Source organism: Hyla sarda, chromosome 6, assembly GCF_029499605.1.
Source record: "Hyla sarda isolate aHylSar1 chromosome 6, aHylSar1.hap1, whole genome shotgun sequence".
Taxonomy (NCBI): domain Eukaryota; kingdom Metazoa; phylum Chordata; class Amphibia; order Anura; family Hylidae; genus Hyla; species Hyla sarda.
The window spans coordinates 28,264,056-28,287,698 of record NC_079194.1 but is presented as its reverse complement, the minus strand read 5'-3'; the positions used below and the strand labels follow the sequence as shown (position 1 = coordinate 28,287,698).

Below are 23,643 nucleotides of genomic sequence, written 5' to 3'. Positions count from 1 at the left end.
CTGTCCCTGAGGTGTGGGCTTGTGTTCTTTCTCCCATTTATCCCAAATTTACACACCTTGGGGATAGGTGTTTTGCCCAATCCAGGGGATCCAACAGCTAGGACCCACGTGATCTCCTGAACAGGGCCCCGGCAGTCTGCCCAAAGCGGCAGTCCCGACCCCCCGCAGAAAGCCACGGCCGACAAGCCCCCTCCATGTATCTTCCCCTCCAGCAGACTTTCGGGCCCTGTTCAGGAGATTGTGGGGGGTCCCAGCGGTCGGACCCCCCCCTCCCCCACGATCTATAACTTATCCATTATCCTTTGGATAGGGGATGAGTTATCTTTCACTACAGACCTCCTTTAAATAACTCTGCAGTCCCTCAGAATTTGAGGGGTTCCAAGAAGTTGTGCCCCACCCATCAGAAAGAGTTTGGCGTATCCAAGTGATTTTCTGAGAATCAATTATTTTGCCACTCACAATATAAAACCCATTTATTATGTGTAATACAATAATCTATATTTATGACAAGTCTAATAATCATATATAATCGTACAGAGAGTGACAAGAACAATACTTGGAGTGCAATAAGCATACAGCAGATTTAAAAAGTCTACCTATCTTTATTAAAAATGCAGCCTTCAGTGACATTAAGCGTGGAATTGAGATAAATCGGAAGAGAACGTTTTCTATCTTCATTGTTCGGGAAACCAAACTCAAGTGAGAAACAAATAATGATGTAGGTTTTAAGAAAACATCTAGAAAGAAAAAGAAAGCTATAATATTGCAGTTTACATAGACACGATAGCTTACCTTTATCCAACACAGTGAGGTATGTCCTCAGGTAGGTAGCCTCTCCCCCAAATTAGGTAAATACATTAGTAGGTAGATAGGTATATTAATTCCCCCAGTAGATAAATATGTCAGTAAGTAGGTAGCTAGGTATTTAGGGAGACTTTAAAATAGGAAGCCAGGTAGGTAGCTACCTAAGTAGATATGTAGCCAACCAACTAGGTAGGTAAGTAATAAAGCAGGTAGCTGAGTAGCTAGGTACATAGGTAAGTATGTACCAAGCTAGGTATGTAATGAGGCAGGTAGGTACCAGGTAAGTATTCAGGTAGTTAGGTAGGTAAATAGGTAGCCAGGTAGGTATATCAATCCCCCCATTTTATAAATACATCAGTAAGTAGGTAACCAAGTAGGTAGCTAAGTAGTTAGGTAGACTTGAAAGTAGGAAACCAGGTAAGTAGCTAGCTAAGTACATATGTAGCCAAGCAGTTAGGTAGGTAAGTAAGTAGGCAGTAGCTGAGTAGCTAGGTACATAGGTAGGTAGGTAGCAAGCTAGCTAAGTAGCCAAGTAGCTAGGTATGTAATGAGGCAGGTAGGTATCAGGTAAATTTCCAGGTAGGTAAATAGGTAGCCAGGTAGGTAGCCAGGTAAGTAGTTAGGTATGTAGGCAGAAAGCCAAGTAGCAATGTAGGTATGCAGCCATCTCATCGACCAACTTCACCCCATGCCAGGAATTAAAAAAAAACTTAGGCTTACCTCTGTCCAACACAGTGATCTCCAGAACAACCGAGCTGCGTCTTTCTTCCTCCACAGTGCAGGCGATGATGAATGACATCATTGTTCCTGCACTGCATCGGGGTAGAGGTTAAAGTCTCCTCTCAGTATAGGCTGAAGCGGCTTACACTGACGGGCAGCTTCAGTTCCAGGCGTGCCCCCTCTCTTGTGCTTGACGTGTAGACAGTGGCACATCAACACTTTGGCAGCATTTAAATCACTAGTTATTTTAGACTAAGGAGCCCCATAACATGATGCCCTTGTATTGGACAGCGTTTTGGTAGGTAAGTCCAGCCCATGTCCTCTATTTCAATGTCTCTGGCCCTCTTGCATCCACCTACCCTGTTTGACTGACAGCCACCTAATAAAAAGGACATTGACTGGACTTGTCCGAGCTCTTACCATGCTGGGCAATGCTCTGTGGGCACTCAAGCCTCATTTACATATTAACAAAAAGGCTTATATGTTAACAGTGGAGAGTACTATTTAAAGGGGTATTCCAGGATTTTTTTTTTGTTTGACAGTGCTACAAGGGCTGTAAAGTTAGTGTACCTGTATTTGATGGCTGGTCTCACAATTCTTATGTGATCTTTGCCCCGATGTTTATATTTAGAAGCAAGCAAAATGAGTGTTGTCTCAGGCTTTTCCCAGGTTGCAGTGTGGCCCGAGACATTACATCACTAGTCAAGTGTTGAAAGGGAGCCTGTCTGTGCTTCAATGAGTCAAGCAACCTCTGGGTGGGGGAGGTGTGGGGGGATCATTCTCCACAAGGCTACAGGGAATTGTAGTTTCAAGCACAGAATGCATGGAAGGGAGCTCAGCTGTGCTGCAATGGGTGGGGTGTTTAATGTGTGGGAAGGAGATATGTTACCACCCACCTAGAAATAAAGGATCCTGGGGATTGTATTTGGAGGGAGCACACAAGCAGGAAGTAGCCAGTTCACACAACCAAGCCGGCAGAGTGATGGGGGACACAGGACACGGCCATTTACCACCAACACAAGCACAGATCCTTTTGTTTAGCATGTCTATTACTGTCTGGCAGGTAAGTACTAGAGTCGGCTCACGTTGGATAATCGTTTGAAATAAAAAAAAGGTGTGCCAAAAATCCAGATGACCAGCCCTAGTTACCCTTTGGATTTTTTTCTTTTTTACTCCTGTTTACTATTGACAGATCTGCTTGAAAGACAGATCCTTAATCAGCAGGCCATTCATTGTCTTATAACAGCAGAAATACCATTTCTTAATAAGAATTAATTGGATCTTGTAAGTCAGTGAATCTGCAAAGCATGCAACTCTAGAACAGTCTCATCCTTAACATTTGCACCACAAAACAGTCCATGTGCCATAGTGTCCATAACACAGCCAGAAACATTACCTACATCAGTGCTTTCAAAAAAGTGCGCCCCCAGCTGTTGCAAAACTACAACTCCCAGCATGCTGGGAGTTGTAGTTTTGCAACAGCTGGAGACGTGCTGTTTAGAAAACACTGACCCACATAAAAGAGCAGGAAAAAAAAATATTCCCTTAAAAAATCCAAACACGGGTGCTTCGGATTCTGGCTAACTTCATCAGGAGTATCAAAAAAAGACTACACCGCACACTGTATGGTACTTGCACACTCAAATAATAACTCAAATTTAATGAAAAAATTACAAACTTTTATTGAAGTAGCCATCACATACAAAAAAAAAAAAAAAAAAAACATCTAAAAACTATTAAAAGTGCCCTAAAAGTGCCCTCCTGTGGAAAACCTGATTTTTAATTTTTTTTTTAAATCAACTGGTGCCAGAAAGTTAAACAAATTTGTAAATCAATTCTATTTAAAAAAAATCTTCATCCTTCCAGTACTTTTTAGGGGCTGTATACTAAAGAGAAATAAAAAAAAAAAGAAATGCATTTCCTCTCATGTCATGACCACGGTGCTCTCTGCTGACCTCTGCTGTCCGTTTTAGGAACTGTCCAGAGCAGCATATGTTTGCTATGGGGATTTTCTCCTGCTCTGGACACTTCCTAAAAGTTTGTTCTCTTTAGTTTGTTCCAAACGCTGAGCAGCGGAGAACCCCTTTAATCAATTAACCGTATAAGTGAGAATGATAAACAAGCACTTAAAATATTGAATGAAATCGCCACAAACTTTAACCTTACTGGAGCTCCTGTCTGTTCTATATCTGGCACCGCAATTCGTTTTTTTCTGCTTGGTCAGGATTCTTTTATATCATCGGCTTATAGGAAAGGGTTATATGATGCCCTGAAAGAATCGTAAATATAGTTCACCCGAAACTAAGCAAACAGCATTCAACTAACTTCTAATAACCATTTATTTATTTTTTAATTATTTATTTTTTATTTATGTAATATTTATTTAGCTTATTTATTTTATATGTTTGTTTACTTCTACATTTACTTATTTATTTATTTTTATAAAAACAAGGTCATGTAACCAATCAGATCACTTATTTTATTTTTAACAAGGCCTCTGCAAAATGAAAGAAGCGATCTGATTGGTTGCTATGGGCAACTGGGCAACTTTTCCTCTGGACGGGTTTTGATAAATCTCCCCCATATAGCATAAACAACCCCCAACCGAGTATTGTGAAATTGAGTTTAAGATTTTTCAAAGAAAAGTATGAAAGTATTTATGGTTGTGGCCTTCATTGTAGTGTGGAATGTCACTCTACCTAACCTAACCTGCGACTAGAGGTATGCCCGGGCTGTCGTCAGGGGGTACACTTTAAGGGGGCATGTCCTAAGTAAGATGATGAAATATGAATTGAAATAAGGGAGGGAGAAGGGTGGGAAGCATGATGTCCGAAAGTGCTCCCTGACCTACCCGTCCTGGTATTTATAGCAGCCGGCCTCTCCCATAAATCCAGGTTGTATCCAACCTTATACATACTATATATATATATATAGCTTTAGGCTGTGTTCACATGGCACATTTTCCTGGTGGATTTCCGCAGAATAATTTTGCACGGACATTCCGCAACAGTAGAGTCCAAGTGATTTCAACGGGATTCTGCAGCAGTGTGCACGTGGCAGAATTTCCGCGCCAGCAACATCCTGATTCCAGCATCAGAAAAACATTGAACATGTTTATTGTTTTTGCGGACTCCTCAAGGAAACGCATTACCGTCTATGAGACGACACATTTCCAATCAGTCCTATCTGCCACCAATTAGACAAATGTGCGGAATTTCCACACCTGTTTTTCGTGGGGACGTTCCTCACTTTTTTGGCCCATGTAAACCTAATTGTAGTGGGGTAGATTGTGTCATTCGGCCACTCGGTAGCTTTAAACAGGACTGTATGTAAACCCATGATAATATCCCCATCATGTGAGCTCAGTTTCCTCTGTGCACAGTAGAGATGAGCGAACTTACAGTAAATTCGATTTGTCACAAACTTCTCGGCTCGGCAGTTGATGACTTATCCTGCATAAATTAGTTCAGCTTTCAGGTGCTCCCGTGGGCTGGAAAAGGTGGATACAGTCCTAGGAAAGAGTTTCCTAGGACTGTATCCACCTTTTCCAGCCCACCGGAGCACCTGAAGGCTGAACTAATTTATGCAGGAAAAGTCATCAACTGCCGAGCCGAGAAGTTCGTGACGAATCGAATTTACTGTAAGTTCCCTCATCTCTAGTGCACAGATCTGTACGAGCTATAGCCTTTTATATATGGTGTTTCTATGGAGTAGTCTTGACATCCTTTTATCTATCTACACCGTCCCTCCTCTATTAGTCCCTTTAATTTAGTAGAAGTTCCCCGGTCTGAGGAGAAGGCTGAGATAGCATTGTTCTCCGGTGGAATACCCCGCATGTTCTTCAAATAGGATCAATCTCATCCTGTCTCTCCTTAAGATCCTTCTGAAAGAGGCTAAAGAGGAAATAACTCGTCCAGTATTAGCGGCCGTATCTTCCAGCACAAGTAACAGATTTAGAAAGGGAAGGCGTAATGTATGGGGCCGACAGATTTAATAAAAGAAGGAGAGTGCATCAATTGTCAACTGATTTATTTAATCCCAGATTAGGTAAATCTCTTATTCTCTACATCCCTTCCTATTACCCTGTAACCTATAAATATTCTAAGAAGAATGCTGTATACATTGTAAACCTTTACTGTTATATGCTATAAGATAGCTAGATAGATATGATATAGATAGATAGATAGATAGATATGAGATAGATAGACAGATAGATAGATAGATAGATATGAGATAAATAGATAGATAGATAAATAGATAAATAAATAGATAGATACATATGAGAAAAATAGATAGAGAGATACAGCAACAGGAGAATACAGCAGCACACTGCCAGCACAAAGATATAGATGAAACATGAGTATATAGATAAAACATGAGTATATAGATAGAACATGAAAAGCTATACAGCTGTAATGCAATAAATGAAGATATGAAACTATGAAATTATGAGGTACTTAGCTTGCAAATTTGGCGCCAAATAGCGTGGACCGTCCCACCACGGTAAGGTGACCTCATTCTGGGACTGACCCTACAGTATGAATATGCCTCTGTGTGAACAGTACAGCAGGCATGCAAGGTCTGAAACATCCAAGGCACCTTATATACAACTAATAGAGGTGGGTGGGGTGCAGGAGCCAACATGGAGGTAGCCACTCCCCCGTATGTGTAATACAACCAAAGGATAAATTGGCCAGCACTATTGATCCAAACTATTGTAAAAACCTGGCTTACAGGTGCATGCTGCTGGGCTAAATATACAGCAACAGGAGAATACAGCAGCACACTGCTAGCACAAAGATATAGATGAAACATGAGTATATAGATAAAACATGAGTATATAGATAGAACATGAAAAGCTATCCAGCTGTAATGCAATGAATGAAGATATGAAACTATGAAATTATGAGGTACTTAGCTTGCAAATTTGGCGCCAAATAGCGTGGACCTGCAAGCCAGGTTTTTACATTAGTTTGGATCAATAGTGCTTGCCAATTTATTCTTTGGTTAGATAGAGAGATAGATAAATAGATAGATAGATAGATAGATATGAGATTGATAGATCAATAGTGCTACAATGGAACTGCAGCGTGCCAGTTTGGCGTGGTTTTTGCACCTGCCCAACACCTCTCGGTTCTCAGTGGAGGTAAAGTGAGTATACAGAATCTCAACTCAGAATCTCATTGTGGCTTACTGTATCTCAACACTCCTTTACAGTACAGTGTGCATCATGGCTGACGACAAATACGGCTTGAAAAATGTACAGTGATTGGTGATGCATACAGTACTGAGTCCCTCCTCTTGTACACACATTCCTTGGCCTTGGTTTTAAAGGGGTACTCCGGCGGAAAACTTTTTTTTTTTTTTAAATCAACTGGTGCCAGAAAGTTAAACAGATTTGTAAATTTGAATAAGGAAAGGAGCACGTACGTGCACTCACCACTCAGCGGAGATAGTTGCGTGACGGGGTCCGATTAAGGGGAGCTGGGTCTCAGCATCAGCGTAGGTAGAATGGCGCTCAGAGGCTACGCCGACAGTTTTGCATGTGAGTGCGTGCTTCTTCTGGCCTCCAGAGGTCTTTAAAACATGGAAAGTAGTAAAGGATGAACAAGCACTCACCATGGGGGTACAGCTGGATTGGTCACCAATGGGCCCGATGATGCACCTCTGTGCGTGAAACAGCTGCTGTCACCCGCCCGGTGAGACGCTCCTGCCTGTGAGTCTCTGCACCCGTTATTCCTGTACTTGGATGTGATTCATCGAGCAATAAATAGATATCCAGCTGTACCCCCATGGTGAGTGCTTTGTTCCTTCTTTACTACTTACCATGTTTCATGGACTTCCGTTGCCGAATAGCCCCACCAGGGTTCTTGTAGCTGCCTCTGCTCCACACTCAGATCCAGTAGGAGTATAGACTGTGCTCAGTCATCTCTATCAAAACCTATTAGCAGTAAAGTCTTTGCTCTGGTTAATGAAGAAGTGTTTCCTCTATATATACCTCTAAAGAAAAAAAATCATACTTATCTTTTCTCTGACAGTGTTGCTCTTGCATAAAGTTATTGGGTCTCCTGGGCAAAAAGACCCTTCTGCTTTTTGCCCAGTAAACCCTGTGGCACTAAGCATTTTTTAAGTAAGCCAGCTTTAATGACTGGTTCTGTCTGCACCTGTAGGGTTAATTCTGCATTGCTCTGTTATTTATATTGGTCACTGGGACTACTCCCTGAGCTGCTTGGGTGTGGTTGGGATTTCTTCCTAGCCCAGCCTATCTGGTTTCTTCTTTCAATCAGGATTTTCCTTTCACCTACACTATCATATATAAGGAAGTCCCTATCACTTGTGCTTTGCTTGTGAAAGTTACCTGTTGACTGAAGCTAGCGCTCCTTATATCTCTATTGTCTATTTTGATACTTTGATCTTTTGACTTGGTTCTTGACTTCTCTTCTGGTATTTGCATTGTTTCTTCCCTTATCTCTTGTTATCAACCTTGGCTAGAACTTTTACGATTTCACTGTGTGTATGTCTTAGTGTATCTCTGCTAGTTTGTGTGCCTTCAGCTGTTTTCCAACTCTGACTGTTTTGTAGTTTATTATTTTGAAAATGCTGCCCCAGCATTTAGCAGGGAGGGTTTGTCATCATGGTTGTCGATCCGTCACTTAGGGCGGATAGGCAATAGGTAGGGACAGTGGCTGTGGGTGAGTTGAGGCTTCACTGTTCTCTACCCATACATGACACCATCCTTAGCTTTCAATGTCTGGGGGCATGTATCGGCAGTATGGACCTGATCCAGGGAATCTGAACACTGCATAGAGATTTGTATTGTGGCCATTGGTAAAGATGTTGCACTGACACGCTGCAGCTGTTTGTATGTTCTCTCAATATTCTGATTTCCAAAAGACAGTAAGCTCAAAAAACAGAAACTCCCAAAAAGAAGTGTGGGAAACAGGCAAAGTTAGTAGACTGTACTTGTCCATCAAAGTCAATGGGTCCGGTATCCCAATGTATCATGAGGGTATGGCCCAAGTAGGTTGTAAGGTATACTGTATAATTTGCTGAGAAAAATAATACATATTGAGAATTTAATTCTGTATCTTTATGTATAGTTTGCTTAATTCCCACTTTACTGCTGTAATGTCTTCTATATTGTTCGACAAGACAATAACCTGCAACTATAACAGTGACGAATGCCGAGGCTGGAGCGTTACCAAACATATTTTAAAGCATAGTGTCAATCCTATGGGAATTGTGAGGACATGGCTTCTATGCTGACTTGACTTCTTCCACGTTACACATTGTTATTATTATTATAACACTATTTAATCTAAATGTGCAGGCATTACAAAAGGTCAGCATGAAAATATCCTATTAAATCCTTCTGCATACTCCCATACCTCCCCTACTATATTTAAGATGTGATAAAAATGCTGCTATTGAAGTATTGGAAAAATCTATTAATCAGTCAATAAGTCAATGAGCTTCATTGTATGTTGGTAAATTTATTTGTAATTGTGCAAATCCCCTTATGGTCTGTCTGATGACAATGAGAAGCCTTGTCCATGCGTTAAAAGGGGTGCTTCGCCCCTAGACATCTTATCCCCTATCCTAAGGGTAGAGGATAAGATGTCTGATCGCTGGGGGTCCGGCTGCTGGGACCTCCCACAATCTCTGGGACAGTACCCCCGTGTTCTGAACATTTATGTCATGCAACGCCCCCTCCATTCATGTCAATGGAAGGGGACATGATGTGACGTCATGACCACGGTCACCCGAAGCCGGCATTCTGAACATAAATGTCCAAGCTGCCAGACCTCCCGCGATCAGACATCTTATCCCCTATCTTAAGGATAGAGGATAAGATGTCTAGGAGCGGAGTACCCCTTTAAGGATACGGGATATCCATATGCTCTGCAGTAACCTTTATAACCTTTAATCGTGCCACACCCCCTAAATTCATGTCTATGGGAGGGGGCTTGGCATGATGTCACGCCCACGGCCGCCCGAAGCCAGCATTCTGAACATAAATGTTCCGAAACTGGGGTGCCATCCGGGAGATCGTGGGGGTCCCAGCGGCCGGACTCCCTGCAATCAGACATCTCATTCCCTATCTTTAGGATAGGGGATAAGATGCCTAGTGTTGGAGTACCCCTTTAAGGATACTGGATGTCCATATACTCAGAATTCTGATAAGCAGGACTGGTGCAAGCATTTTTGCCACCCTAGGCAAAAGCTAATTTTGCCACTCTTTGACCCCGCCCATTGGCTTTGCCTTTTGACATGCCCCACCTTACTACTGGGGTGACACACTGTAACAAACCCACGCCTCATGTAATCTCCTTACATCTGTGGTGACACACTGTAACAAACCTCCTCCTCATGTAATCACCCACTACTTGGGTGACACACTGAAATAAACCCTCTCCTCACGTGACAGTGGATCTGAATGGGCGGGTGCTTCGGTTGAGCGGCGGGTGCTTCAGATGCTGGCTGGTTACTAACTTTCTTGCAGCAGGCAGAGCGGCACCCCCATCAAGAGGGCGCTCTAGGTGGCTGCCTATTTTTCCTATAGGCAGAACCGGCCCTGCTGATAAGACTTTCCAACACCAGCATTGCAGACTATGGGGGATATTTATCAAAGGATTTAGACTGGTTTTTCCTGTCTAAATTTGTCGCACAGAAAGTCACAGCCTAAATATGTGCAACTTTTCTGCAACTTTTGCTTTAGATGATTTTTAGAACATGATGCATTCTAGTCTATTTTAGACGGAAAAATGCATTGGGGCTGAATTTATCAAAAGCGACTTTTCAGCAACAAGTTGCACCGGCTGAAATGTCAGACCATGTTGGAGCAGGTTTAAATACAATCTAAAGCATAGATCCCGAAGTCTGTGCACAGAATTTATGAAGAGCCGTGCGACTTTTTATAAATTAGGCGCACAATAGACCGGCCTAACCCTCTGTAGTTTGGTCTATATTGATGCGGGACATAGACAACTTTGATAAATCTCCCCCCATGTCTTCCTATACTGGGACTCTTTGTCCCTCCTTGTTCTCTGAGAGGAAGGGATGCCTAATATATGTGTGTAAACTCCATCAATCTAGTAATCACAGTTTCAGGGATGACTTAGATTTTCTAGGAATGACATTTTAGAGCTGAAATGAATGTTGTCTCTCGCTTGATTGAAGCCTAATCCACTCCAATTCTGATCTATGCTTAGCAAGAAAAAAAAAACACAATGGGTTTATTGGAGATATGTATGACTATTTATTATCCACATTATTTCATCTCATGGTTTCATATCAGTTTGTATATATTTTATGTACCTGGTTTAGACCCGTGTTCAGATTGTATTCTGTTATGAGTCCTGTTTAGTTCTTGTTGTCAGTCCTGTCTGGTTCTCATTACCGATTCGTGTTTAGTTCTTGGAGTCTGTTTAGACTAATCCGGTTCTCAGTTCAGTGTTGGTTATTTAGTATTCTTGTTTAGAATCTTGACCCATATTCCTCCATGTTATGGAGTTTGGCTTTTGTAGTATTTTTTGTATCTGTCTAGTGGGAATTGTGTTCTAGTAATCCTGACCTGTATGGTGTCAGGTAACCCGTTCATCCCCAGCATATCCTGGTCCTTTTTAGCTGTGTTATTATCCTGTTATCCAGTCTTGTTCATATTAGCATATCTACAGTACCATTTGTCTTGTCTCTGGTTCCTGAACTGATTGTCACTATGCTATATCTTGCCTTGATATTTCTTTTTGGCATGGCCATGATGTCACGAGTGGGGTATGACCGTGATGTCATGAGCCTCCACCCCGCATAGCCAGTCATCCGGCATGGAGCAAAGTTCGATCCGTGCACTGGTTGTCTGGGGTGCCACAGCCTAGATCACCAGCGATCATACATCTTATCCCTTATCCTTTGTATAGGGTATAAGATGTCTAGGGGGGGGGGGGGGGGTACCCCTTTAATGTGTTGACTAAAAATACACAAAAGGCACAACTATATGTGTGTTTTATGTTTAAATATTGTGTTTTGTTTATAATTTGGACTCAGATAACAATCAGATCACACTTCATTAGAAATCCATTAAAAAATCAGCGTAATTCCAAAAAGGTTTATTTCTTTTTTCATAACAGAAGTAAGAGATATAGTATACCGTATCACTAACCAGTTTTCCTGAAGTGTCTAATAATTGAGATATCTGGTACATGTATTCCAGACCTAAGGTGTCTGTAGAAACATTTTAATTAATCTTTTTCCAAGAACCTGTCGGTTTCCACATATCATAGTTATTCCCTTTCCTGGTTGGTTTTGAGCCTTGAGCTTATACTTTATATTGTTTTTAACCATTCTCCTTTCTAAATCTGTTCTTGAGTTTGTCCAAATACTGCTGACATCTGCTTGACTCTTCTTCAATGGTGTCTTGACTTTTACCCCCATTGTTGACCAGGCCAGATGCAGATAGTTTTTCACCATTCCCTCCAGCAATCCTGTGCCCTGAAGACCATTAAGGTAAATTCATACTGTGTTTGTAGTATATGTTGAAGGCTTAGTGTACCTTGCATATGAGTAGAGATTAGCGAATCTCCCGAAATTCCTTTTTTTGGGTAGATTTTCTTGAATCTGCTGTCAGGTTTAGTTCAGATTCAACAACTTATTTGGATTTGTACAACAGCAGGGGCTCCTGGTAAAGACAGGAGTCCCCGCTCCTGTGCGCTAAGTGGCAAAGCTTACATGGTACACCTAAATGCTTAGTTATAAGGTCTGGTCATGTAAAACTTATCCCCAGGGAAGATATATGATCGTAGGGAGTCAGACCGCTGGGACATCCTCCTGATCTCCAGAGTGGGGCCCACCTTATAGGGCTTTGGCCCTCACCTTCTGAGAGAACTTGTCTAATGAGTTAGTCACTAGTAAGTCTTAGAATAATGAGGGTTCGGACCACCCTGAAGTAAGAGACAGGCCTTGTTTTGGAAATCAGGGGGGTCCAAGCGTTGAACCCCTCGCGATCAGACAGTATTCAGCACTTTATAGATAGGGGATAACATTTAGATAACCAGGGTGCCCCTTTAATATTTGCTGGACTGATTGAAATAATGGTATACTCATGTATAGACAAGTAAATTAGGTAATTTCAGATAAACTCTGAATGGGTAGAAGGGCCACATTTTTCCTGATATGGTATTTTCGTAGCTTGAAAATAGGCTCCCCACCATTGTGGGTATGCGCTCGACTCCATCTGGACACCGGACAACTTAAATGTACTCTATGGACCCTGAGGTTTCCATGAGAGATCGCCTAGTCTGGTTCTAATAGGATGGTTGCCACAGCAACTACTACGACATAATCTCTAAAATACCCAATCGAGCAATACAATGGTTGCCATAGCAATATGTGTATATTAACAGCTACACTCATCTACGGCTGATAATTTTGTATTACAATCGTACTCACTTGGTGTGAATTTTAACCATTTGAGTTAATGTGCCTATATTAGTTGTCCCCTGAGGAAACCGCTGGATGCAGTGGAAACACGTTGGGCTTAGGACTATATGTATATCGGTACATTTTCAATTTAATCCTGTTTAATGGGTCACAAAAAAATTGGTGCATCTTATTAGTAAACTATAAAACGTTTTTAATTTTAGAGCACTTCCTATGGGTTTTCTGTCCCACCTTATAATTAGATTTTTCTGCTGGGAAGTTTAATTGATCTGGACCTACTGTAGGGTCAATATTGACTACAGACATTACAATGGTATAAAATGGCCAAATGCAAGAGGGAACATTCAAAGTGCAAGTGATAAACCATGGCAAGATATTCATGATACATGGATGAAGATGTCAGCAGGGCTTATTCCAAAATTTTAAGTTATTTTCTAGACACAGGATAGGATAGGGGGTCTGAAAGCTTGAGAATAGAGAAGCATGTTGCACATTGGACGACCGCTCCATTCACTCTAAGGGTATTTTAACCCCTTAAGGACTCAGGGTTTTTCCGTTTTTGCACTTTCGTTTTTTCCACCTTACCTTTTAAAAATCATAACCCTTTCAATTTTCCACCTAAAAATCCATATTATGGCTTATTTTTTGCGTCGCCAATTCTAATTTGCAGTGACATTAGTCATTTTACCCAAAAATGCACGGCGAAACAGAAAAAAAAATCATTGTGCGACAAAATCGAAAAAAAAAACGCCATTTTGTAACTTTTGGGGGCTTCCGTTTCTACGCAGTGCATATTTCGGTAAAAATTACACCTTATCATTATTCTGTAGGTCCATACGGTTAAAATGATACCCTACTTATATAGGTTTGATTATGTCGTACTTCTGGAAAAATCATAACTGCATGCAGGAAAATTTACATGTTTAAAAATGTCATCTTCTGACCCCTATAACTTTTTTATTTTTCCACGTACAGGGCGGTATCAGGAGTAATTTTTTTGCGCCGTGATCTGAAGTTTTTATCGGTATGATTTTTGTTTTGATCGGACTTTTTGATCACTTTTTATTCATTTTTTAATGGTTTAAAAAGTGACCAAAATACGCTTTTTTGGACTTTGGAATTTTTTTGCGCATACGCCATTGACCGTGCGGTTTAATTAATGATATATTTTTATAGTTCGGACATTTACGCACGTGGCGATACCACATATGTTTATTTATTTATTTTTTTACACTGTTTTATTTTTTTTATGGGCAAAGGGGGGTGATTCTAACTTTTATTACGGAAGGGGTTAAATGACCTTTAGTAACACTTTTTTTTAACATTTTTTTTGCAGTGTTATAGGTCCCATAGGGACCTATAACACTGCACACACTGATCTCTCATCCTGATCACAGGCGTGTATTAACACGCCTGTGATCAGTGTTATCGGCGCTTGACTGCTCCTGCCTGGATCTCAGGCACGGAGCAGTCATTCATCGATCGGACACCGAGGAGGCAGGTAGGGGCCCTCCCGGTGTCCGGTCAGCTGTTCGGGACACCGCGATTACACCGTGGCGGTCCCGAACAGCCCGAATGAGCAGCCGGGTCACTTTCACTTTCACTTTAGAAGCGGCGGTCAGCTTTGACCGCCGCTTCTAAAGGGTTAATACCGCACATTGCCGCGATCAGCGATGTGTGGTATTAGCTGCGGGTCCCGGCCGTTGATGAGCGCCGGGACCGACGCGATATGATGCGGGATCGCGGCGCGATCCCGCTTCATATCACGGGAGTCGCCGCAGGACATAAATATACGTCCTGCGTCGTTAAGGGGTTAAACATAGCCTTGTTTAGTGCTCAAGAATGCTTGGAAGTTCAATAGGGAATGAATAGAGCAGTGGTTGAGCATGCCTGCTGCCACGCCTTTCACTTGAGATACAATTGGCCTCCATTCTTATGATTCGATGGTTCAGTGGTTGGACCCGCCCACCGATCAGCTAGTTATTTAAAGAAACAGAAGATTACGTGGAGAAAAAGACCACATGGTCCATCTAGTCTACCCTTGTATTCTTTCCTATTTTAGGATTAGTGATGAGCAGCAGGGGCTTTATTGGTATTCGCGATATCTCGCGAATATATTGACGATTATTCGTCCTATGTTCGTGAAATTCACATAATCGCTATGTTCGTTCACTTTTTTTTTTCCATGCGAAAATTTGCATGGAAAATTCGCATAGACATTCGCATAAAAATTTGCATGTAAAAAAAACAAAAAAAAATGAATATTCCTCATTACGAATATATAGCACTATGTTCTAAATGTTTGCGAAATCGCAATGTGCCAATATTTGCGATAAAAATTGGCATTACGAATATTCGTGCTCAACACTAGATGTTTGGCCCAGGCCCGGGCAGGTAAGTGAATCCTAATTGACCTTTAGCTTCATCCATGTCTCAATGTAATGTAGTGGATGCTCGGCTTCAAAGGGATCCGGCTCACGGCGCTGATCGAGAAGACAGGTAGGTAAACTTAAAAGAGGATTTATTGACCAAAATGCAACGCGTTTCGCTGCGCATGCGCAGCGAAACGCGTTGCATTTTGGTCAATAAATCCTCTTTTAAGTTTACCTGCCTGTCTGCTCAATCAGCGCCGTGAGCTGGATCCCTTTGAAGCCAAGCATCCACTACCATTTATGTTCCGGATGGGCAGCAGACGATCTATTTTCCACCTATTCCCATTGTTGTGTATGTGTCTACACAACCACCCAGAGTGAGCAGTTCATTTATACCATTAATCAGCTCTCTGGGTCCAACAATATTATTCTATGGAGCGCTTATTTCCTGGTCTCTCGATGTAATGTAAACTGTTTCCGTATTTTTGCTCTCAATGGTCAATGGTGAAAGGAGGTTGTTCTAAGTTGATAACAACCAAAGGCCACCATTGGAATTCCATGTAGAATTGACATCTGTAAAAACACATAAGGCAAAGTTATTATCTAAGTTTTCTGGCACACAAAAGTTGCCAATTGTGGCTGCCATCATACCCCCTCCCACAGACTTGCATTGAGAGGGAGGGCGTGACGCCACGAAGGGGGCGTGCCCTTGACGTCAGTGCCACATCACTAGTCATCACGCATGTAGCGCAGTTTGCTCCGTGCACTGGATGACTGTGGTGCCGCAGGAGAGATGGCGGGGGGTCTAGGAGGCGGGATCCCCGTGATCAGACATCTTATCCCCTATCCTTTGTATATGGGATAAGATGTCTAGGGGAGTACCCCTTTAAGTCTCTCATGTAAGATATAGATCTTAATAAATTCCCCTTGGGATTACCTAATTTTCTTGCCTATCTGGCTTTGTCCTCTGCATTCAGTCTTCTCGGCGTCCTTATTCTGTGCATTACCATTTGTACGTGCCTAGTTGGTAGGCTAATGTGTCTATGTGCAGACAATTTACATCACAATGAAGGCAAACAGAGGCTCGCTGGAGTTTTTGCAGTGCCAAAAAATGTTCATGTGCCCCAAGGAATACAAAGGATTGTGATTTATGGGAGATGTAGCAGATGGAGAAAGGTGATCATTCTTTCGGCAATAGACTCTCCCTTGTTTGTCAGTCTAGTTTCAGAAATGCAGGGACAGTAAAAAAAAAAAAGCCAGAAATATCTTAAAGGGGTTCTCCAGCATAAGGTGATTTTAGTACGTACCTGGCAGACAGTAATGGACATGCTTAGGAAGGATCTGCGCTTGTCTTGGGGCTAAATGGCTATGTTGTAAGATTACCATAACACTGTGGCTAGCTTTCTGTGAACTTGTATTTCCTGTTTTGACTTTTCCTTTTTTGACTACAAATCCCACAATTCCATCTTCCTCCCTCCCACACATCAGCCACCCCATCCATTGAAACATAAATGAGCTGCCTCCATTCAAAAGACCTGTGGTTTTCAATCAGGGTGCCTACAGCTGTTTAATTAGTTGCAGATTGATCGCTCCACCCATTGAAGCAGACAGACTCCCTGTCATCAGCTGACTAGTGATGTCAGGTCTCAGTCGCATTGCAACCTGGGAAAAATCTGAGACAACAGTCATTTTGTATGCTGGTAAAAATAAATATTGGGGTGAAAATCACATAAGAATTGTGAGAAAACCATCACACACAGGTACAGACACTATATTATGAACTGCACTAACTTTACAGCCCCTGTAGCATAGTCAAATAAAAAAAATTCCTGGAATACCCCTTTAATAAGTAAAGCTTTACGGTAACTCCACCTATGGCAGAAGATTATTGTCACATATCCTGACGCAAATCTATTTTAAATTACATGCAGATTTTACAACATATTCACTGTGATTTTTACAGCTGCTGCTTTATAATGATGAAATCAGCAAAAACTCATTTTGCCTGATACTGTAAATTGTTGCAGATTTTACTTGAACAAATCAGCAGGTCAGCAGCCGTGTAAATTTACCTTAAGGGTCTATTCACATGTATAGTATACTGTACAGCATTTGATGCGCTGGGTTCGAAGCTGCAGAGTTCAATGTAAACTAAATCACCGAACACAGCATTAAAGGGTTACTCCGGTGGAAAACTTTTTTTTTTTTAATGAACTGGTGCCAGAAAGTTAAACAAACAGATTTGTTAATGACTTCTATTAAATAATCTTAATCCTTTTACTACTTTTTAGCAGCTGTATGCTACAGAGGAATATCTTTACTTTTTGAATTTCTTTTTTGTGTTGTCCACAGTGCTCTCTGCTGACACCTCTGTCCGTGTCAGCAACTGTCTAGAGCAGCATAGGTTTGATATGGGGATTTTCTCCTGCTCTGGACAGTTCCTGATAGGGACAGAGGTGTCAGCAGAGAGCACTGATGACAACACAAAAAATAAATAAAGATTTTCCTTTGTAGCATACAGCTGCTAAAAAGTACTAAAAGGATTTAGATTCTTTAATACAAGTAATTTACAAATCTGTTCAACTTTCTGGCACCAGTTCATTTAAAAAAATAAGTTTTTCACCAGAGTACCCCTTTAAATCTTCAGCTTTAAATCCCTCGCAAAAAATATGAGCAGGACAATGAAAGTGTGAACACACCCTAAAGTTAAAATTACTTACTGATAATTTGGCCCCACTGTCATCTCCAGAACGGGACCCTGACACTTAAAGGGGTATTCTGGCCTTAGACATCTTATCCCCTATCCATAGGATAGGGGATAAGATGTCTGATCGCTGGGGGGGGGGGGGGGGGTGTCAAGCCCCCCGATCCCTGGGCCAGCAACCCAGCATTTTAAACATTAATGTCTATGGGAGGGGGCATGACATGACTGAACATATATGTATATATAAATATACAACGCAGGGGTGCTGGCTCTGAGATCACCGAGATCCCAGCTGCCGGACCAACCGTGATCGGACATCTTATACCCTATCCTTAGGATAGAGGATAATATGTCTAGAAGCTGAGTACCCCTTTAAGGATACTGGATGTCCATTTGCTCTGGAGTAGCCTTGAAATCCTTTAACCCCTTAAGGACTTTTTTACCTTAAGGACTCGGCTATTTTTTGCAATTCTGACCACACACAAACATTAATAACTCTGTAATGCTTTTAGTTATCCTTCTGATTCCGAGATTGTTTTTTCGTGACATATTCTACTTTAACATAGTGGTAAATTTTTGTGGTAACTTGCATCCTTTCTTGGGGAAAAATCCCAAAATTTTATGAAAAAATTGAAAATTCTGCAGTTTTCTAACTTTGAAGCTCTCTGCTTGTAAGGAAAATGGATATTCAAAATACATTTTTTTTGGTTCATATATACAATATGTCTACTTTATGATTCCATCATAAAATTTATGAGTTTTTACTTTTGGAAGACACCAGAGAGCTTCAAAGTTCAGCAGCAATTTTCCAATTTTTCACAAAATTTCCAAACTCACTATTTTTCAGGGACCAGTTCAGGTTTGAAGTGGATTTGAAGGGTCTTCATATTAGAAATACCCCATAAATTACCCCATTATAAAAACTGCACCCCCCAAAGTATTCAAAATGACATTCAGTCAGTGTTTTAACCCTTTAGGTGTTTCACAGGAATAGTAGCAAAGTGAAGGAGAAAATTCACAATCTTCATTTTTTACACTCGCATGTTCTTGTAGACCCAATTTTTGAATTTTTGCAAGGGGTAAAAAGGAGAAAATTTGTATTTGAAACCCAATTTTTCTAGAGTAAGGACATACCTCATATGTCTATGTAAAGTGTTCGGTGGGCGCAGTAGAGGGCTCAGAAGGGAAGGAGCGACAAATGGTTTTTGGGGGGCATGTCACCTTTAGGAAGCCCCTATGGTGCCAGAACAGCAAAAAAAAAAAAAAAACACATGGCATACTATTTTGGAAACTAGACCGCTCATGGAACATAACAAGGGGTAAAGTGAACCTTAATACCCCACAGTTGATTCACGACTTTTGCATATGTAAAAAAAAAAATAGGGGCGGAGCGGGTTGCGGGAGTGACACCCGCAGCAGGTGCCCTGATTTGTCAGCTGGTAATCCGGCCGATGAATCAGGGCGATCGTGAGGTGGCACCAGTGCCACCTCACCCCTACTGGCTATGGCTGTCCGGGTCACCGGGTCACTGGAGACCCGATTGACCCAGAATCCGCCGCAGATCGCTGGGCTGAATTGTCCAGCGATCTGCGTCCATCGCCGACATGGTGGGTCATCATGACCCCCCTGGGCGAAATGCTGCAATGCCTGCTGAACGATTTCAACAGGCATCGGGCACCGGCTCCCCTAGCGGCGGGGGGACTGGGATTTGACAGGACGTACTCAAACGTCCTGAGTCCTTAAGGAGTCGGAAAAGGGGCTATTTGAGTACGTCCTGCGTCCTTCAGGGGTTAATCGTGCCACGCCCCCTTCATTCATGTCTATGGGAGGGGGCGTGATGGCTAATGCCGTCACGGCCCCTCCTATAAACATGAATAGAGGGGGCTTGGTGTGACATCACGACCACGGCCGCCTGAAGCTGGCATTTTGAACATAAACGTTTAGACATCTTATCCCCTATCCTTAGGAGGCGTGGTGGGACATCACGTCTCTGTCTCTGGAGCATTGCCTGGCACATAATGCCGGATGCTGCACAGGGATCGCAGTGGGTCCCAGCAGCGGGACCCCTGGAATCAGACATCTTATCACCTACAGGGGGATAAGATGTCTACTGCTGGAATACCCCTTTAACCCCTTCCCTCTTTGGGGATTTTTCATTTTTGCACATTTGTTTTTTCCTCCTTACCTTTTAAAAATTCTAACCCTTTCAATTTTGCACCTAAAAATGACACCTTATCATTATTCTGTAGGTCCATACGGTTAAAATGATCCCCTACTTATATAGGTTTGATTTTGTCGCACTTCTGAAAAAAATCATAACTACATGCAGGAAAATGTATACGTTTAAAATTGTCATCTTCTGACCCCTATAACTTTTTTATTTTTCCATTTATGGGGCGGACTGATTTTTGTGCCGTGATCTGAAGTTTTTATCGGTAACATTTTTGTTTTGATCGCTTTTTATTCATTTTTTTATGGTATAAAAAGTGACCAAAAATACGCTATTTTTGAATTTTTTGGCATTGAGGTGGGCGGAGTGTGATGTCACATGGGGCGGAGCCTTGACGTCACAATGCTCCGGCCCCGTAATCGACATTAATTAGACCCGAAGCGAACACGCTCCGGGGACTGATTATAAACGGGGTGCAGCGTGCAAGATCAAGGGGGGTCCCCAGCAGTGGGACCCCCTGTGATCAGGCATCTTATCCCCTATCCTTTGGATAGGGGATAAGATGTCTCAGCGCTGGAGTACCCCTTTAACCTGTGTGTGTGTTCTGGAGTGTGGAAGGAAACGCATACAAACACAGGAAGAACAGGTGAACTCCATGAAGTTGTCCTTTGTTGGGTTTGAACCCTGGACCCCAGCGCTATATGGTAATAAGAGATCTGGCTTTTACCTTTCTCCGTGGCTTATGACATATAACCTGTGAGTCCGTCCAGGTACTTCTGTATCTCTCTAGTTTTATGTTCATGTCCTTGGTCCTTTGTCTTGGGGTATTTCTTGATTCCTATTTGTGTAAGGGTGAGTTCACACTACATTTTGAGCATACGGTTTTAGGTCCAGTTACGGGGCAAAAATGAACCAACCCGGAGTCACTATCTGACTCCTATCGGCTCATTCAAATGGATGCCAGATCCGGTGACCGTATCTTCAAATCGTAGTGTGAACCCAGCCTTAAAGGGGTACTCCGGTGGAAAACTTTTTTTTTTCTTTCTTTTAATCTACTAGTGCCAGAAAGTTAAACAGATTTGTGAATTACTTCTATAAAAAAAAAAAAAAAAATCCTAATCCTTCCAGTACTTATTAGCTGCTGAATACTACAGAGGAAATTATTTTCTTTTTGGAAAACAGAGCTCTCTGCTGACATCATGAGCACAGTGCTCTCTGCGGACACCTCTGTCCATTTTAAGAGCTGTCCAGAGTAGGAGAAAATCCCCATAGAAAACCTATGCTGTTCTGGACAGTTCCTAAAATGGACAGAGGTGTCAGCAGAGAGCACTGTAGTCATGATGTCAGCAGAGAGCACTGTGTTCCAAAAAGAAAATAATTTCCTCTGTAATATTCAGCAGCTAATAAGTACTGGAAGGATTAAAAAAATTTTAACAGAAGAAATTTACAAATCTGTTTAACTTTCTGGCACCAGTTGATTTAAAAGAAAAAAGTTTTCCACCGGAGTACCCCTTTAACTTGATATCTATGTTTGGAATTTGAATTGTGTGCAAATTTGGACATTGATTGTACAAAGATATCATCTGGTCACACTTTTGAACCTTTTGTAACTTATTGGGGACAAGATGAAACTGACCCATTCCCTTTAACAGCAGAAAGGTATATGTGCTTTAACAGGGGAAGAGACTCATGTAGAGATGAGCGAATTTACAGTAAATTTGATTCGTCAAAAACTTCTCGGCTCGGAAGTTGATGACTTTTCCTGCATAAATTAGTTCAGCCTTCAGGTGCTCCAGTGGGCTGGAAAAGGCGGATTCATTCCTAGGAAAGAGTCTCCTAGGACTGTATCTACCTTTTCCAGCCCACGGGAGCACCTGAAAGCTGAACTAATTTATGCAGGATAAGCCATCAACTGCCGAGCCGAGAAGTTCGTGACAAATCGAATTTACTGTAAATTCGCTCATCTCTAGACTCATGCCTTTTGTCAGTAGTTCCTGCTCCTGTTGGCACACACTGTGGGGAAATTTATCATTGCATTTAGAGCTGTTTTGTTGTCTACCGTATATACTCAAGTATAAGCCGAGTTTTTCAGCACTGAAGGGGGGGGGGGATGATGACGAAGGCCGCAGTGGTCTTCAAGCTGCAGACCTCCAGAGGTTTCAAAACTACAACTATCAGCAACTATCCAGGCATGCTGGGAGTTGTAGTTTTGCAACAGCTGGAGGTCCGCAGGTTGAAGACCACTGATGAAGGGATTGACAGGTGGTGATGATGAAGGGGGGATGATGACGGGGCTCTGGATGATGACAGGGGGGATGATGACAGGGGGGATGATGTATTTCCCACCCTAGGCTTATAGTCAAATCAAACTAACTTTTCCTGGGTTTTTGGGGTAAAATTAGGGGCCTCGGCTTATATTCGGGTCGGCTTATACTCAAGTATATACGGTATATTTGGTGCAGTTTAGGCGCAGTGTTTTGTTTTTTTTTACAACTTTTCAAATAGACATTCTTTACACTGTTGACTTGCAGGACACCATTTATCCTTTTTACTATGCAGTGATCATGTATTTATCAAGTTGTACATTTTTGCACAAACACTTCCAAAAAGTAGCAAAAGGACACCAGCCCAGACCTGGCTTAGCTTTTTGGTATATGTAGAAGTCACAATTTTTTGCTCATCAGGATTGAAAAGTCGCAAAATTTTGTGCAACGAATAAACCAGATAAATTTCAGGAAATGTGTATATGCACAAAATGTAGCAAAAGCCCTGCATTCATTTAATAGATTTGGTGCACCTACACACACAAAAAAGGTGTAAAGAATAATAAATAAAAGGCTTCACCTACAATGATCAATGTCCCCCTGTATGTCTATCCACTTAGTTAACATTTGCTTTGTGCCTGGCCGAGTACATGGAGTAAGCAGTGATGCATATAGCACCCAGCCCAGTTAACAGAGCCATGTGACCATGTAACACCACCTACATCCAGCTCAGTGAATGAAAACTGAACTGCAAGGTATACAGAGTATGCCTTACTGCTCAGAACCGACAGGAGCAGGGAATCCTGTCTTTGAAAGGACTCCCTGCTCCTGTACTCATTCGAAATGGGCACTGTCATAATTAAAAAAAACTTTTGATATGTAATGGAGACATCAAATGTTTTGATCAGACTGGGTCTTACTGTTCAGACTCTGACAGATCAGGAAAATAAACAGGTGTTTGCTTATAACCCTATGTCACATGATGTAAGTCTATAGGGCGGTCTTGGTCTTGGACTAAGACACAGAGCGCTGCTTCTCTCTGAACATTCAGCTCCCAACCGATAACGTAAGACACATAAAAACATAAAAAACATTTTTATTTACAAATATGCTTTTAAAGAAGCCAATAACATTCTAGTTCCAGTGACCCAGAAAATTTAGGAAAATTTTGAA

The 23,643-nt window shown here is 41.8% G+C and overlaps 1 long non-coding RNA gene across 2 annotated transcripts in view; it reads right to left on the bottom strand.

Annotated features, from left to right (window-relative positions):
• Positions 1 to 23,643, bottom strand: part of LOC130277382 (uncharacterized) — a 144,009-nt gene that overhangs the window by 2,020 nt on the left and 118,346 nt on the right. The window contains exons 4-5 of one of the 2 annotated variants that reach the window (XR_008845447.1): positions 3,691 to 3,793; positions 597 to 737 (exon numbers count right to left, since the gene is read on the bottom strand). This is a non-coding gene — a long non-coding RNA (uncharacterized LOC130277382). Of the gene's footprint in view, positions 1 to 596; positions 738 to 3,690; positions 3,794 to 11,678; positions 12,013 to 15,728; positions 15,906 to 23,643 lie in introns of those variants that run through there. The other variant, XR_008845446.1, reaches the window with a different exon arrangement.